Consider the following 15,861-nt stretch of genomic DNA (forward strand, 5'->3'; position numbering starts at 1 on the left):
TGAATCTAGTACCTGAGTGCCTATGTCTTTGTAAAACTGAACTGAAAATTGTCACCTTACGTCAAAATTTTCTTTTTTGATGGCGTTTTAGGTCCCCTCCTCCCATTTCTTCAACAAGGTTGTACGTAAAAATTCATTTAGAAGGAAATGTGAAAATAAATAGGTAAGTAATGCTTCAATTTTTCAAAAATTACGATTATCTCGTATACTGAACCGAATTTTTTGTATTTTGAACAGTAAAATAAAGTTCAGTTCGCCCAGACTCCTTCCTTCCTTCTTTCTAAGGTGCTCATAGTGCATAGATCAAAGATTTTTTTCTCAATTAAGTATTTCAATTCAATTGAGATGAGGGAAAATTGGGCTCAACAAAAAGCAGGGAGATTGAAAATTGAGATGTCTGGTTTAATTAATAAATTCATTCAAAATTTCAAAATTCCAAAAAAACTTCAAAATTATTCAATAAATTTATTACTGATTTAAAAAGTTATAGTGTAATTTCATCAATAGTGAACTCCAGTTTTCAAAAAAATTGAATGACTTTTCGGCTTAAATGCTTCAGAAATTGGATAAAATTTTTCATTTTCCGAACGAAGAATTTTTGACGGACTTTATGATCTGATCACTTGGGGACCACGTATTTTTATACTTTGAATTCTCAAAAATCACGTACTGAAAGGACAGATTACTAATTGTTCGAATAAAATTCATCCGAAATGACAAATTTAATTGAATGTCAACATACGACTGAAAATAAATATGTACATATTATTCAATGATAATAAGATCGAATGCTCTCGCATGCTCCTCCTCCTCCTCCTCCAGAGCTTTGTTTTCTCTGAAGTGACAAATACCACAAGTGCATTTTTCAAGTGTCGTTTCTTCATCATTTTACACTTTTCTTCCCTCACATAAAAAGCTTTCAATTTTTAAAACCCTGAACAATATTTCGAGATTTCTCTCACGCTATACGATTGTACGTATCAGCTATTGCTGATTTTCAGTCAGTTTTACATTCTTTATCGTAGCAAAAAATCTCGTTTTCATTTTCTGTGAAAATAGTCAAAATTTATAACGTGTTGATTGCATTCAACCAGGCCTAAAAACCAACTCAACCCTTTCTACACGTATTTAATCGACGAATTAAGTTAGTACACATGTAAAGACAAATTTACAAATCCCTATAACATGACGGATGGTTTTGAAACACGATTCTCTATACATCAACGCGCGTGTAAATTATTTTACATTGTATGTAATTCGTCCCAAACCTTTATCATGCTTGAAAAATTCGAATAAAAAATACGAGGAGCGGTAAAATCCTCGTAGACAGTCCAAATTAAAGAGCTACTGATAATCGAAAAGTCAAAAGGAAAATCGCTACGATGCATCTTTTTATTCTCGTACACAGGAGCAAGTTTTCGTTGCTCTTTAAAACTTCGCATATATCAACATCAATCGGGAATTAACTAAGAATTTTACAACCCCTTTTAAAAAACGAATACGAAAATGGTGACCAAAATATGCAGTACACTTATACTGATCACGAAACTTGCTATACAAATTACTTATTACAAGTACCTACCTACCTACCTACCTATACTGATCATCACGCAAGAATTATTTATGAGCGTATAGGTAGGTCTAAGTATGTATATTGTACAGTTTGTGTGTAAAATACATACATGATTATAGATAAAAGGGCATTTCTTTGCTTAGAAAATAACACTCGATCGTAATTAAACATTTACACGTATTTTTCCCCCTAGTTTTCCATTCTCCCTCATTCATATACGTTTACACTTTACAGCACGACAACGACGACGTATAGACTTGGTATTTTACATGTGTGATGTTTTAGAGACCACTGACGCTTTACTCACCCTTCCATTTCGCATATAGGCTAAGATTAACAATACGTAACTAAGATTAGAATGTGACTGATCAACATATTACACACACAGGCGAATAAAAAGAAGAATAATAATTAGAAAACGCATTCGCTCCTGTCTTACGGTTTGCATGATTCATCTAAAGAGGAGAAAAAAAATCGAAACTGAGGTCCCTTTTTTTCCTTCAATATTTCGAGTATTTTACTTATACGAACGATACGATGGATATTTTCAGTCTTTTTTTAGTGTTTTAATTCCAGACGACTGTTCTCAAAGGTGTAATTTGGTAGGTAGATAAATTGTTGGATAAATTTTTAAGACCAGATTTCATACTATTAACGAACCAATTGATTATATTTTTTGATAGGTTGCTTGATGAAGTTGAGGACTGCAGGCCATACGAAGCCTGAGTTTTAAATTTTGATATGTAATACTTCATTAATTAGGAAAAGTAACCAACCAATCTGTATGAAGCTTTGAGGGTACTTATTTTGGAATATTTTGTACAGTAATATTTATCGAAAGAGAGTTCTCTACAATTTTTCAAATTGGAATACGAATCTATTCAATTTTTGAATTTTTTATTTTGAATTTACCCCTGCTTGAGGTAATTGCAGAATTTTAGACCACTCTCTTGGAAAATTGATGTTTTGTATTTTTTACGTAATATTTGCATTTCTTAGAACATTAATCTCATTTAAGTAGTCAAACGAACAAAAATTTTTAAAAAAACTGGCGAATTGTAGGACTTCAAAAGAATTAAAAATTATCAAAATTGATTTTTTCAAATTTTTGACTAAAAATTTTTTTTGGCATTTTCCATTGAAATTACTCGTATTATGAATGTTGATTTTTTTCAAGCGTTTCAAACAAATTTTCAAAATTTGATACAAAAAAAAAATTGATAAAATTAAGGAGAAACAGGCACTTATAAAATCATCATCATAGAAAAAAGTTTCAAAACAGCCTCAAGATGATTTAGGAGAATTTGTAAGCAAAATTTTGGATTTTTTTATTCTCATAAGTTTCAAAAATCTGGTTCATTATAATCTTAGGCACTATTTTTTTATCATCCAATTTCATTGGACATAGGTAGGTAAATTCAGAAAGATTTGAATTTCCAATTTTTCAAAAATTTAATATGCAGAAAAAATAATTTAACAAATAGGTAAATAATAATTAAGTATACGTATAAAGTTGAGAATTTTGTATGAAAAAATACATACCAGATTTTATCCAAAATTGATCACTTTTTTCCATTCGTTAGAATTGTAAAGAAATTTAAAAAAAAATAAAATAACGATTGAGTCAAAATTTTTTGAAATTATAAATCAATAACATTAAAATACTTATCCTGAATTTTTATTCAACCCAATACAAATCGTAACAAGACGAAGAAAACTCACACGAAGATTTTTCCAGAATGCAGCAGATTTTCACTCATTAGATGAACCACACGACAAGCTTTAAAATTTAAAAAAAAATCACTATTAAAATAAGATGAAAAATTTACCTTCGTCGTCGTATCCTCCGGTAAAATATTACTAGTACGATTTTACATTCGTCATATGTAAAAAAAAAATCACCTCGAACTCAAAACCAAAATAACAAAAAAAACACCGCGCACGAAACGATCGAGAAGAGATGAAGAGCAACACACAATTTTGATAAAAATTACATACCTTATTGGTTTAAACAGATGAGAACTTTTCGCCGCACTCGAAGAACATATTCCGATAACGTAATTTCGCGCGAATGAAAATATATAATAAATACGCGAGAGGGAAAAGTAAAAATAAAAAAAAAACAAAAAAAACCAGAGAGAAGTAAAAACTAACAGAAATAAATATGATAAAAATCCGTCTAGTTTTTGGTTGAGAAGAGGCGTGTCTATAAACACGTGCTTCGACACAAGACACGAACGAACGAATAAAAATACGCGGGAAATTTGCGAAACGAGAAATTCGAAAATGTTGTTTTTTCTCGAAAACGACTTTCCGTCCAGCGACTACGAAGTAGAAAATTTTCAAAGATCGGTTGCTGCGCGGGTCTTTTGTCATAAAAGGCGACAAACGATGTACGACTTTATAAAGTCTGTTCGAAGCACATAATTCTTAGCCAGTGGCATCTTACTATTAATGAATCTTATTAAACAAAAGGTTTTTTCTTTTCTGTCTCTTCGTCCGAAGGAACACCCTCTTCATTAATTCGGCGCTTGCGCTCCAACGCCACGTACTGCCCTTAAAAGTAGGGGTGCGCAAATTGAATACTTCCCCGAAACTCTCATACGTAATTTTATTTCGCAATTTTTTCTCGTACTCCAGCAAATTTCTTACGTTGTCTCTCGTCAACGTATATAGTATACCTATTCTCAAATTAAAAGACGAATTTATACATTAAAAAATAATAATAATAATAACGATAAAGATGACTTTATTAGAACTCGAGAACGAAAATCATTCTTATCGAAATTTGGGCGAATGTTGAAACTCGAGATGAAAAAAAAAAAGAAAGCTGGATGACATTAGAAGCAGAAATATTGTTAGGTTTCTTTTTTTCGAGCGCCAGTAAGATCGCTTCGCATTCCATTACTTTGAAATATTGTAATAAACGCCGATATAAAAGCCTTTGATGGTGATTCTTTTGTTTTTCAACTCGACACTTTCGATTCTTTTTTTTCAGTGGTATGTTTTTACTGCACTACCAAATGCATCAAATCAGCGTAGAAAAGAGCATTTATCGTAGGAAAATGATGAAAAGTGATTTTCTCAATCTGTTCTGTAGATTGATGATGAAGATTAGAAGATTCTGAATTATTCAATACAGAATGCTCAGCTGACTTACCTGATTTGTATCATTTTTACATAAACATTTCATCTTGAAAATTTGACGTCCTGATCATTTTTTTAAATTGAAAATAGGTAAGTAAACTGAGATTTTTATCTCACAAATTATGCATCTTTCAAACTAAAAATTTTCACTTCAGATTTGGCTCTCAAATTTTTTTTAGCATAGCCTACACGTAATAATTGAAAGCACATCTTATTGGACATTTTCTTTTTTTGTTAAAAATCTAAAAATTAGCGATATTTTTTCAAATTTTTTATAAGTAAAATAAGTTGAGATTATTTAATATTCGCAATGATACCGAGGCAGTTTTCCTTCAGGGAACAGATGCTTCGAGAAGTTCGAAGTCTTTAAAAATGAAATTATATGAATTAAATACCTAGTCAATGATTAGAGTTTAAAGAACTTTGATTCAAATCCTTATTTCGAAATAAAACCATTAAAAACGCACACAACAAGGATTAGTTTTGTTAACTTAATTCGGTGCGGGAAGGGGGGGGGGGTTAATACGACAACTTTTTTTTTCGTGAGCGCAGTAGTTGACCGTAGATTTTTCGTTGTAAAAGACTTTCATGGGCCTTCAATTTTTTCTGATAAAATAAAATAGGCAGACGTTAAAAGCTAATAGTAAGATTAGGTAGTTAGACATCTACCTATGATCCAAGGAACATAAAAACTCATTCAAAAATTTATTTTCAGTTTCATTTCGAGTGATTAATAGATAGTTAAAGGTACCAAAAAAGGTCAAGATGTGTTTTATAAAAATTTAAAAAAATGAAGTGGAATCTCATGATTAGGTAATTTTGATTTACCTAGTAAAATTTACGTAGAAATCTTATTTATTGTGATTCATAATTCAGAATAGCGATGAATTTGAATGTCGATTCAAAAATTTATAGATATTGAGGAGCACTTGTAACACTCAGAGGAAAAGACGGTATCTCATCAAATCAGAAAAGTGGCCATATCTGAGCACCTGTTTGATTAGGCCTAGATCTGTTTGGACCAATTTATATAACTGTTTGATTGCTTGGGTTGAAATTTGATCAAATCTGTCTTAGTTTCCCATTAGAAAACGATTGGATCTGATGATGATCAGACTTGGTCAGATCGAAGTTTTGATTGGGCTTATACAGCTGTTCAAACTTGATCAGATCCAATAGGGGAAACCTGATTGAATTCAACCAGATCTGTTTGATTGGATCTGATCAGATCAATTTAGATCTGTTTGATTATATGCATCTAGTCGAACCTGTGCAGACTGGTTTAATTACTTATATCTGGACACACCGATTTGACTACATACCTACTTTGAATCTGGTTAATGAGATCTGATCATACTTGTTTGAATCGGCTTGATTACGTCTGGTCAAACTTATTTAAAGATCTGCTTGATTAGATCTGATCAGACTTATTCAGACTAGTTAAATTAGATCTGCTCAAACCTATTTTGATTGGATTTGATTAAACCGGGTTGAATCTGACCAGTTTGGTTGAAATTTGAACAAAAGCAAGGATTTTAATTCAAGAATTCTGAAACATTAATTTGTTTCGAAAATCACAAAATGGTTGGTTACATTGGTTAGATTGAGAAAAATTTAGAGTAAGAGATCATGATTTTGATATAATGATATTGCTTCATAAAATATTCTGTGTCCCTGAATTTTCATTTTCCCCCATATTTTTCATCTTAAAAATTAACATCAACTTACAGAAAATCGAAAATATCTCTGCAGTTTTTAATATTTCAACTCAAAATATTGATTCAAAAGATTTGTCAGGTGAAATTATTACTCTTCATCTATTCTCTCTTTTAATACTACCTATTACTACTTTACTTACATGATTTTTTTTTTCTATTTTTCAAATTTTATACTTTTTTCAATTCGTTATGTAGATATTTCATTTTTCTTCAACACCAAAAAATATAGATACCTACTCATTGAACTTTTTGATTTCTTGACGTAATAATTATCACAAAATTTTATTAGGTATATTTACAAAATAAAATAATTGATTTTTCAGCTAAACTGTTTCTAACACATTTTTCAAATTTTTTGTTTTGATTTGTTCTTGTTTTTTTTTTTTTTTTGAAAAAAGACCAAAACATTTTACTTAGTTTTTTGATTTTTCGACGAAATATCATAGTTTTGCTTAAAAATTGTTTTTTGAATGTTTTTTCACAAAATTATTTTTTTATTAAATTTTTTGAAGCAGTTTTTTGAATTTGGAGCGTTGAAAATGTTGTTTCCAAATTTTCAATCTTACTAAACATTTTTATTTTTTGACTTTTCAAAAAAAGATTATTCTGTCGCATGAAAAGAAGTATTTTTCTTCAAAAAATAATTTTTTCAAATAAATATTAAAATAAGTATTTCATTTTTGTATTTTTTTTAAAATTTTCGTATTCTATTATTTTTCGATTTATTTATTTAAAATCACTGCGTATTAGTCAAGTCTCTTTCTTTCTACCTTTTTTGAAATTCAACCACTCTCCTTCTTCCTTATTGGGCCATTCAACCTTTTTATTTTTACTATTTACTGTTGCAAAATGAAACCAATAAGTAGATAATTATGTAGACTAAAACTAAATGACTGAACTTTTCAAAAACACTTTGAATTCAGCTCTCTACATTTTGAATTTATATTCTAGACTAAATTTAGTCTAGACCTAGAAAAAATATCAAAAATTCAAATTCTGCTTAAAATAGCTACTTTAGACGCAGGAACCATACGATATTAATAAATCATATTCACCTACATCGGAAAGCTGTTCATTTTAAAATCCAAGTTTCCAAATACTTTGATCAATTTCGTCAAGTTTTTCAACTTTTAAAATTTAAAAAAGGAACCCTCGTCTTTTCCTGCATTTCAAGGGGAGTGAAAAGCAAAGGGAAGTTTTCAGAGAGAGTTGCGGAATGTTCTTTTCCCGCGTTGAATGAAACGAATACCCAATACCCAGTACCCACCTACCTTTGACTTTATCGAAATACACTCTGATTCAACATTTGAAAAAATTCCGCATCAGACTGATCGCCAGATTACGACATCGCGATCAAGTACTACCCAATTCAAGGTTCAAAAATTCAAACAAATGAGAAGAAAAAGTCGTCTAAGATGATAAATTACGAAAGCTTCGTCTTCAAAGCGATTTTAAAGTGCTTTCAAGTCTATTGATTATCAAAGGTTACACTATAGCAGTGCGAAATTCGAGAACTGGTCACAACGTTAGTAATAATGTCCACCGAAGCGGTTAAAAATTAATATCATTATATCGAGGCGTTTCTTGGTAAAAGGTCCAGACTCCAGACTGCATAATTATTTCATCGGTTTGGCAGCAGTATTGCATTTTTGGGTGCGTTTCATCGATGTCCTTATAGTTTAATACTTTTTAAAGGGACGTTTTGTGTAGCTTTAACGAGGTGCGTGGCAATTTTTTACTCGATTGTTTATTTTTAGAACGGCGATAACAACAAAACATCGTCTACTGTAAAATGAGAACCGAGCTCTTTTTTGAAAAAGTTATAACGCTTTTCGTTCATAAAAAAAATGGAAACAAGAATAAAGCGCAGCGAAGTATTTAAATTTTTTTAAGCTGGGAAAAAATACCAAATTATTTTAAGAAAAATAATCACCCTCTACGTTATGATTTCAATTCTTGGTTACGTTCGAAATAGGTAGGTAGATGTACCTATCTATATGTTTAGTATATTGGCTTCGCTAAAAAATTCCTTTGATGATTTTTCGAAACTATTAATACAGCACATTTTTCTTATATGACGCTGCAAAATGTACTAAAAAGGTAAAAAGTCGTTTGCAAAATTTAAAAAATTTAAAACACGCGTCGAATGTAGGTAGGTAGGTAGGAGAATTTAAAAACAAAAGACTCCTCTTACCTTCTGTATAAAACGTTTGAAAAAGGTTTAAAATTACAAAAAGTCGAAGAATTCTCACGTTCGTTGATTCTTTTTAACAAAACGCGTGTATATACAGATTAAGTTTGAATTTCTGAAAAATTTCAAGGCGTCCGTGTAAAATTCCAAATGATAAAAAAAACTACCTCTTTATGGAACCTGAAATTCCTCGAAAGTTTGCCGCTTCAAGATGTACGCCCTTTCTGAAATTAATAAAAAGTCAACAATCTTGAAAAACATGCTAAAGTTTTTAAAAATTTATTACTCATGAGCAAATGAAGGTAAAAAGTTTTTGTTTATACAGTTTTAAGTAAACTTTAATGTTCAAATACATTTTTTGCTCGCGCTTTGCTTTCTAAACGTTTTAATTTTTTTGCGCGTTTAAGGCCGGGGATAGTTTACACGTTTGGTGTATTGGCTTTTCAAACTGAACATCATGTTAAGGTTTGAAATACTTGAAGGTACCTCTCTACCTCTTACAGTGAATACAGCTAGGTACTTTAGTGTGATAGTGTGTTATACGAAATTTCATACGTATATTTTTTAGTCCATCTGCTTACTTGAACTGTATAAACAAAATTATTACTCATGAATAAAATAGGATACCTGAATGATTGTCGAATCACGCGATATTTTGCAAATGTTTTAATTTAAGTCGAAAAGGTTGGCATTGTTTTATAAAATATCGTTTTTTTTAAATTTACTATTTCAGAATTATTAAACTGCTCAATTATTTTGAAAATTGATTACTAATCTGGGATGAGAGACCTCACAGAGATGTGAAGGAAGAGGAGAGGAGTTACAAATTCTGATTTTTTTTCAATTATTATTTTTAATAGGTAGGTAAGTATAACAAATTACAAGGTTCAAAAATATCATTGATGTCAAAATTGTCCATTAAAAATAATCAACAGACTCGTCCAAGGAAAAAACGCAGGATCCTGCAAAGTCAGAACAGATTTAATCCAATCGAACCTCAGATTTGATTAGACCCGGTCAGATTAAATCGGATCTGATCACACAAGGTGTGTTCAGATCTAATAAAATCTGATCAAATCCATTCAGTTTTTTTTTCTATTGGATCCAGGAAATGTTTAGAGTTCGGATCTAATCTGATCTATTCAGGTCAGGTTCCACCGACTCTGATCTGATCTGATCAGGGAATGTGCAGATCTGATCTGATCTGATCTGATCAGAAAATGTGCAAATCTAATCTGATATGATCAGGAAATGTGCAGATCTGATCTGATCTTATCAGAAAATGTTCAGATCTGATCTAATCTGATCAGGAAATGTTCAGATCTGATCTGATCTGATCAGGAAATGTTCAGATCTGATCTGATCTGATCAGGAAATGTTCAGATCTGATCTGATCTGATCAGGAAATGTTCAGATCTGATCTGATCTGATCAGGAAATGTTCAGATCTGATCTGATCTAATCTGATCAGGAAATGTTCAGATCTGATCTGATCTGATCTAATTTAATTTAGTTTAATCTATAATCAGGCCGATCTGGGTCTCCTTATCAAATCTTATCAGACTTGATCAGATTTAAACAGATCTAAATTAATTTTATCTGATCAGAATCAGATGCGGTCAATTTAATCTGATCAATCTATCCTTATCAAAGTTTGGCAGACTTAATTAGATTTGACCAGACCAGATCTAATTTCATCAGACTTTTGATCTGATCAGATCTGATTAAATGCGGTCAAAAGGTTCACAGAATGTTCTGATCTGATCTAATCTAATCTAATCTAATCTAATCTAACCTAATCAGGTTCTTCTCATTGGATCCGATCAAGTTGGATCAAATTTCCTCAAATCTAATAAAATCTGGCCAAACCAATAAGATTTTTCCTATAGGAGCTGATCAGATCCAAAAATATCTAATTTGACCAAAACAGTGACCTATGTAGTTGATCAAATGCTCAAATGGGACCTCGGAAATGCCTGGGTCTAATCTGATCTGATCTAATCTGATCTAATTAAATCCAGTTTCTTCTATTGGATTTGATCAGATCTGAATATCAAATCTGATCAAATTTATCTGATCTGATCTAGGTAAGTAAGTAATCAAATTCTCGTTGAGTCCTTATTGGATGTGATCAGATCTGATTAGATGAGGTCATCAATGTCATCATCTAATCAGATCTTCTATAAACTCAATTATATTTAGTTTATAAGCAGACCGTTAGGATCTGATCTAATCTATGTAATCAGGTTCTTCTCAGACTTTGGCTCAGATCAAGTTGGATCAAGAAAGTGTCCGGAACTCCGGATCTGATCCGATCAAACAGATCTCCTCAGGTTTAATAAAATCAAAATCTGATCACATCGATTCAGGGTTTCTCTCATTGAATATTTCATTATATCAAGAGAGGTGTAATCTGATCAAAGCGATGACCCGATGACCTAATTAAATTTGATTAAATGTGGTCAAATGAAATTGGATCCAGGAAACGTCTGGATCTGATCTAATTTAATCAGATTTATTTTAATGGACTTGATCAGATGTGAAGACTGAAGAGATCTAGTTCTATCGAAACTTTGATCTGATCTCAGATATTATTGGACGAGGTCAGGTCGAATTGAATCCAATAAATGTGCAGGTCTGATCTGATCTAATCAGATCCAATAATTCTCTGATGAGATTTTATTAGGTACATTAAATAAATTTGTTTCCAAATCTCAGTTTTCAATTAGGTTGGTACCAACTTATCACTTTTATTCTAACCTTTTTCTTAATGCATCAGGTAGGTACCTATGTATAACTTTTCTGTGACCTTTAACCACGAAACATTTTCAATTTACTTATTGTAGTTTATAAAATTTCTTTTTTTTCTTAATAAAACGATCAAAATGACATTTGTTTCGAATTTTGGCTCTCGATGGCACAGTGAAAATTTCCACGTAATATACCTACATGTGGTTGCACACGGAAAAGTACAGCTCACCTACCTTATCTCTTCCCAATATCAACCCTCACCTTAAATAGTACTCATAAACCAGCGGTAATTAACCGAGCATAAATTAATTGAAATTTGTTTCCCAAAAACGTTGATCGGTCTGCAGCTCGACGTGCAAACTTAGCTACGTATATAGGAAGGTAACCTTAAGTTGTTGCGGTGAATACGTAAAATGCGTACTAAGATCGTCCCTTTTTACATATTCACCTTCGGCTGCTCGCAGTAATTTAATTTCAGCAGACGTGGTAAAAATCACGTGTGAATTTCTCGCACCCTTGCTGGGCGTAGAAATGAGAAATTTCTTAACACTCGAAAGTGTCTCGGTGTTGTGTTGTGTGTCTCGTCGCTGCCGAATTTTCAAGCAATTACCTTCTACTTTTCGCGGATGAGCAGTTTACACATATATGGGGAAACGCTGGTAATCAGATTTGCGTTTTTGTGGCGCTGCTGCTGCTGCGGCGACGAACGCTGAATTTTTTTCCTCCGCATCGTTCGATAAAATTGAAAAAAGATTAATGTTTGAGCACCACTAACTCTTTGCTCGAAAGGAGGATTCATTTCTACCAACAAACACACCAGCAGTGCAAACGAGAAAGAAATATATTCCGTAAAAAACACGAGAAGAATTTTAGCGCGCATTTTAAACACGAAAATTAAGCGAGTCGCAGCAGCTCGCTGCTCGTATCTCGCGTAGGTACGTACCTATGTGCTCGAAAAATAAGTCGGGGCTTTTCTTCGTATTTTTAATTCGTCGTCGATGGTTCGTTGTAGTTTCGCGTTTCGTATGCGAGACTACGTCTTTTTATTTATTTGTTGGGTTGAGAAGAAAAAAATCATATTACCTACTTTGTTTATGCGTACGCCTGCGTTTAATTATAATACTCCAATTCCACTTTGATCCGTGATTTCATCTGACTCTTGTGGAATTTATCATTTGAGATAAAGTCGTGTCAACTCCAAATTTTATCACGTAACACGATATTTCACAAAAATTCTTTAGAGCTACATTCGAATTACTCCAATTTTAGAAATACTTAAAGCGAAAAAGAAACTCTACAGCTCAAAATTTGTGAGAAACTTTCAAATACAGAACGTACTGAGGGTTCTCTTTTGAAGTTTTCTAATTTGAAATTAGATATAATAAATAGAAAACTAAATTTACAACAGAACTGTGGACCATCCACAATTTTTTTTAAATTATATATTTTGCTTATGTCCAAAATTAAGGCACTAGAGCACATCAAAAAAATTTAATCAACTATGGATTCTTACTTCAGACTCTTTTACCAACTTGCATTTAGCCAAATCTATTACCAAATTTCCACTCTTCTTTTAGCATAAATCTTGGAACCATTGCATCTATGTGGGGGGGGGGGGGGATTGAATCAGCTAGATCACACGAAGAAAGGAAACTAATCGTATCTGAGCAGATCTGATCAGACCTGCGCTTATCAGAATAGATTAAATTGTATCCATAGAAGAAAAAGATCGGATTTGACTAGAGCAGGATAATTGACTAGATTTGCTCAGGGGAAAAATGATGAGATCTGATCAGGTTAAACAGATCTAATCCGATCAAAACTCTGATCTGATTGAAACTGGTCAAATCATTGAACTGATCAAATCTGAACTGATCAGACTAACCATGCAGATTATCGCATATGAAATACTTTTTTCTTCCTCTCCCCTATTGGATCTGATCAATTTTAAACAGATCTAATCTGATCAAAACTTTACCTAGTTGCCAGGTCAAATTAAACTAATGGAATGTTCTGATCTAATCAGATCTTGCCAAACTTTTGTATAGACTTGTATGATTAAATTCCATCGGGATTGTTTAACCTGTTTGGATTTGTTTGATCAGATCTGATCAGACCAATTCAGACATGCACGAATAAGGAGATCTGGTCAAACCTGTGTAGACTGGTTTGATCAGATCGGCTTCCAAAAAAAACGGTCAAATCTGCACAATCTCAATCAGCTTCGTTAATTCCAGTCAGAAATAAGTTCAAAAGTATCTCTGTGCCAGAAGAATCTAAACCAAATAAACAACCTATCAAAGAAAAAGATACCAGCAATGAATTACCAACAACAAAATTCAGAGTTCCTCCAATTTTTCTGGCTGATGGAAACTTTAACGAACTAACCAATAAAATAGCTGAGCTGGGTTTAGAAGATATTGATGCAAAAGTATTTGGCAAGAGAATAAGAATTCGCTTATCTTCCCTTGATGACTATCAAGCACTAACAAAATTCTTTGATGCCAACAATTGGCAATACCATACGTTTCAAAACCAAGTTAACCATCTGTCTGTGGTCATCAAAGATAATTATACCTACCAGTTTGTCAATAGAAGATATTTAAAATGAATTGATTGACAAAGCTATACCTGTTATTCGTTTACACAGTCTCTTCAACAGAAGTAAAGACCCTCTGCCAATTTGTGCTCTTACAACCAAAGACAATGGCAATGGAAAACAAATCTTTTCTTTAAAAAACATATACCATGTATTGATTCGAGTTGAACAAAGTTCCAAACCTGTTAAATAGAGATCTGTTTTAATCTGTTTGATTTAAACTGGTCAAACTGGTTCAGAGATCTGTTTGATAAGATCTGATCAGACCGGTTTGATTAAATCTGCATGGTCAAACCGGTTTAGAAATCCGTCTAATTTGATCTGATCAAACATGTTTGGATCTTTTTAATTAAATCTGGTTGGCCTGCTTAGAAATTTGTTTGATATCTGATCAAACCAAACTTAGATCTCATTAAACCGGTTTAGACTAAATTGATTGAACCTGATCAGACCAGTTTGGATTTGTTTGATTAAATCTAGTCAAACTGGTTTATAGTCTGTTTGATTAGACCTGATCAAGCATATTTAAATTTTTTAAGTATCTATAAATCTGATCAAATCTGTTTTGAGATATGTTTTATTAAATCCTGATTAGACTGGTTTGACTAAATCTAGTTAAACCGGTTTAAACATCGTTTTGATTTGATCTAATCAGATTAATTTAAATCTGATTAAGCTTGTTTAGACTACTTTAAATGAACCTGATCAGACCAGTTTGGATCTGTTTGATCATATCTGATGTGAGCTGACTCATTTGAACCTTTAAATGTGATCTGATCAGATAATTGACTTTATCTCAGAAAATCTGATCAAACCTGCGCTTATCCAAACATAAAAAAATCCTGTCATACCCTGAAGGAAAATGATCTGATCTGATTAGATCATCAAAGTCATTTTATTACCTAATTTATAAATTATTTCGGGAAAAGTTTTCTTAATGACATTCCAGCAGTGTTGCGATTTTTTGAACAAAAAAAGTCTTAAAAATCTCAATTTTTGCAAAATTTTCGAAAATATGCGAAGAAATATTACCAAAGAATGCTCAAATACTTAGATACAGAAATATGCAGGCTTTTCCCAAAATATGCTAAAATATGCAAAATAATATTGGGTTTATTCGTCAGGAAATTTCATGATTCGCGAAGATCTTATCAAATATGCACATTTTCTAGTCCACAGAAAAATTCCAGCTCTAATCATCACATCTAACCATACTATGGATCCAATATGATCTAACCAAACCTCCAGACCCAATTATTTCCACCTGAGGATATAGAGAAAGACATTGATGAGTTGATATTGTCTATTATTATGAGCAATACAAAGTGTCCAAAAATAATGAGTCTGATAAGAAAAAAATGATGAAAAAAATTCTCTTTTAATGTAAGTACTTACCTAGGTACCTAAACAGAAAAGTCAAATTTAGATTTTTGAAAAATTCTTTACTTTAGCTCATGGAAAATCATTTCAAGCATTCTATTTTTGAAAATGATAATTTTTAATGCACTTAATCAATTAATTTTGTTCAGTTTTATAACTAATCAGTAATCAGTTTTTCCCTCTTTTCTGATAAGTATTTTAAAATTTTTTTTAAAATCATGCCCAATAACCTGGTTTCTATTTTTTTCCAAATTAAAATCAAAGCTTTAGGTATGTGTGCAGATCCTTAATAGGTACTTACTATACAAAAATTTGACCAAAAAAACTGCGACGCTTTTCTATCCGATTTTTATATGTATTTTTTCATGTCAGAATAATCGAACGAATCATTTAGAGTACCTAGCTACATTTTGTTTAAGAATGAGAAAATTATGTTGCATATATCGCGTGTTTTGTAACTTCGTCATAAACATGAACATCTCTTATTACACCATTAGAGTTTG

General features: G+C 31.9%; 1 protein-coding gene across 2 annotated transcripts in view; it reads right to left on the reverse strand.

Annotated features, from left to right (window-relative positions):
* The window catches only part of lov (jim lovell), a 114,405-nt gene that overhangs the window by 28,186 nt on the left and 70,358 nt on the right, over nucleotides 1–15,861 (reverse strand). Inside the window, exon 1 of one of the 2 annotated variants that reach the window (XM_065360816.1) lies at nucleotides 3,403–3,999. The exons of the other annotated variant lie outside the window; for it this stretch is intronic. The gene's annotated coding sequence lies outside the window, so the exon portion shown is untranslated. Of the gene's footprint in view, nucleotides 1–3,402; nucleotides 4,000–15,861 lie in introns of those variants that run through there. 2 annotated transcript variants of the gene reach the window in all.

Source organism: Planococcus citri, chromosome 4 (assembly GCF_950023065.1).
Source record: "Planococcus citri chromosome 4, ihPlaCitr1.1, whole genome shotgun sequence".
NCBI lineage: Eukaryota > Metazoa > Arthropoda > Insecta > Hemiptera > Pseudococcidae > Planococcus > Planococcus citri.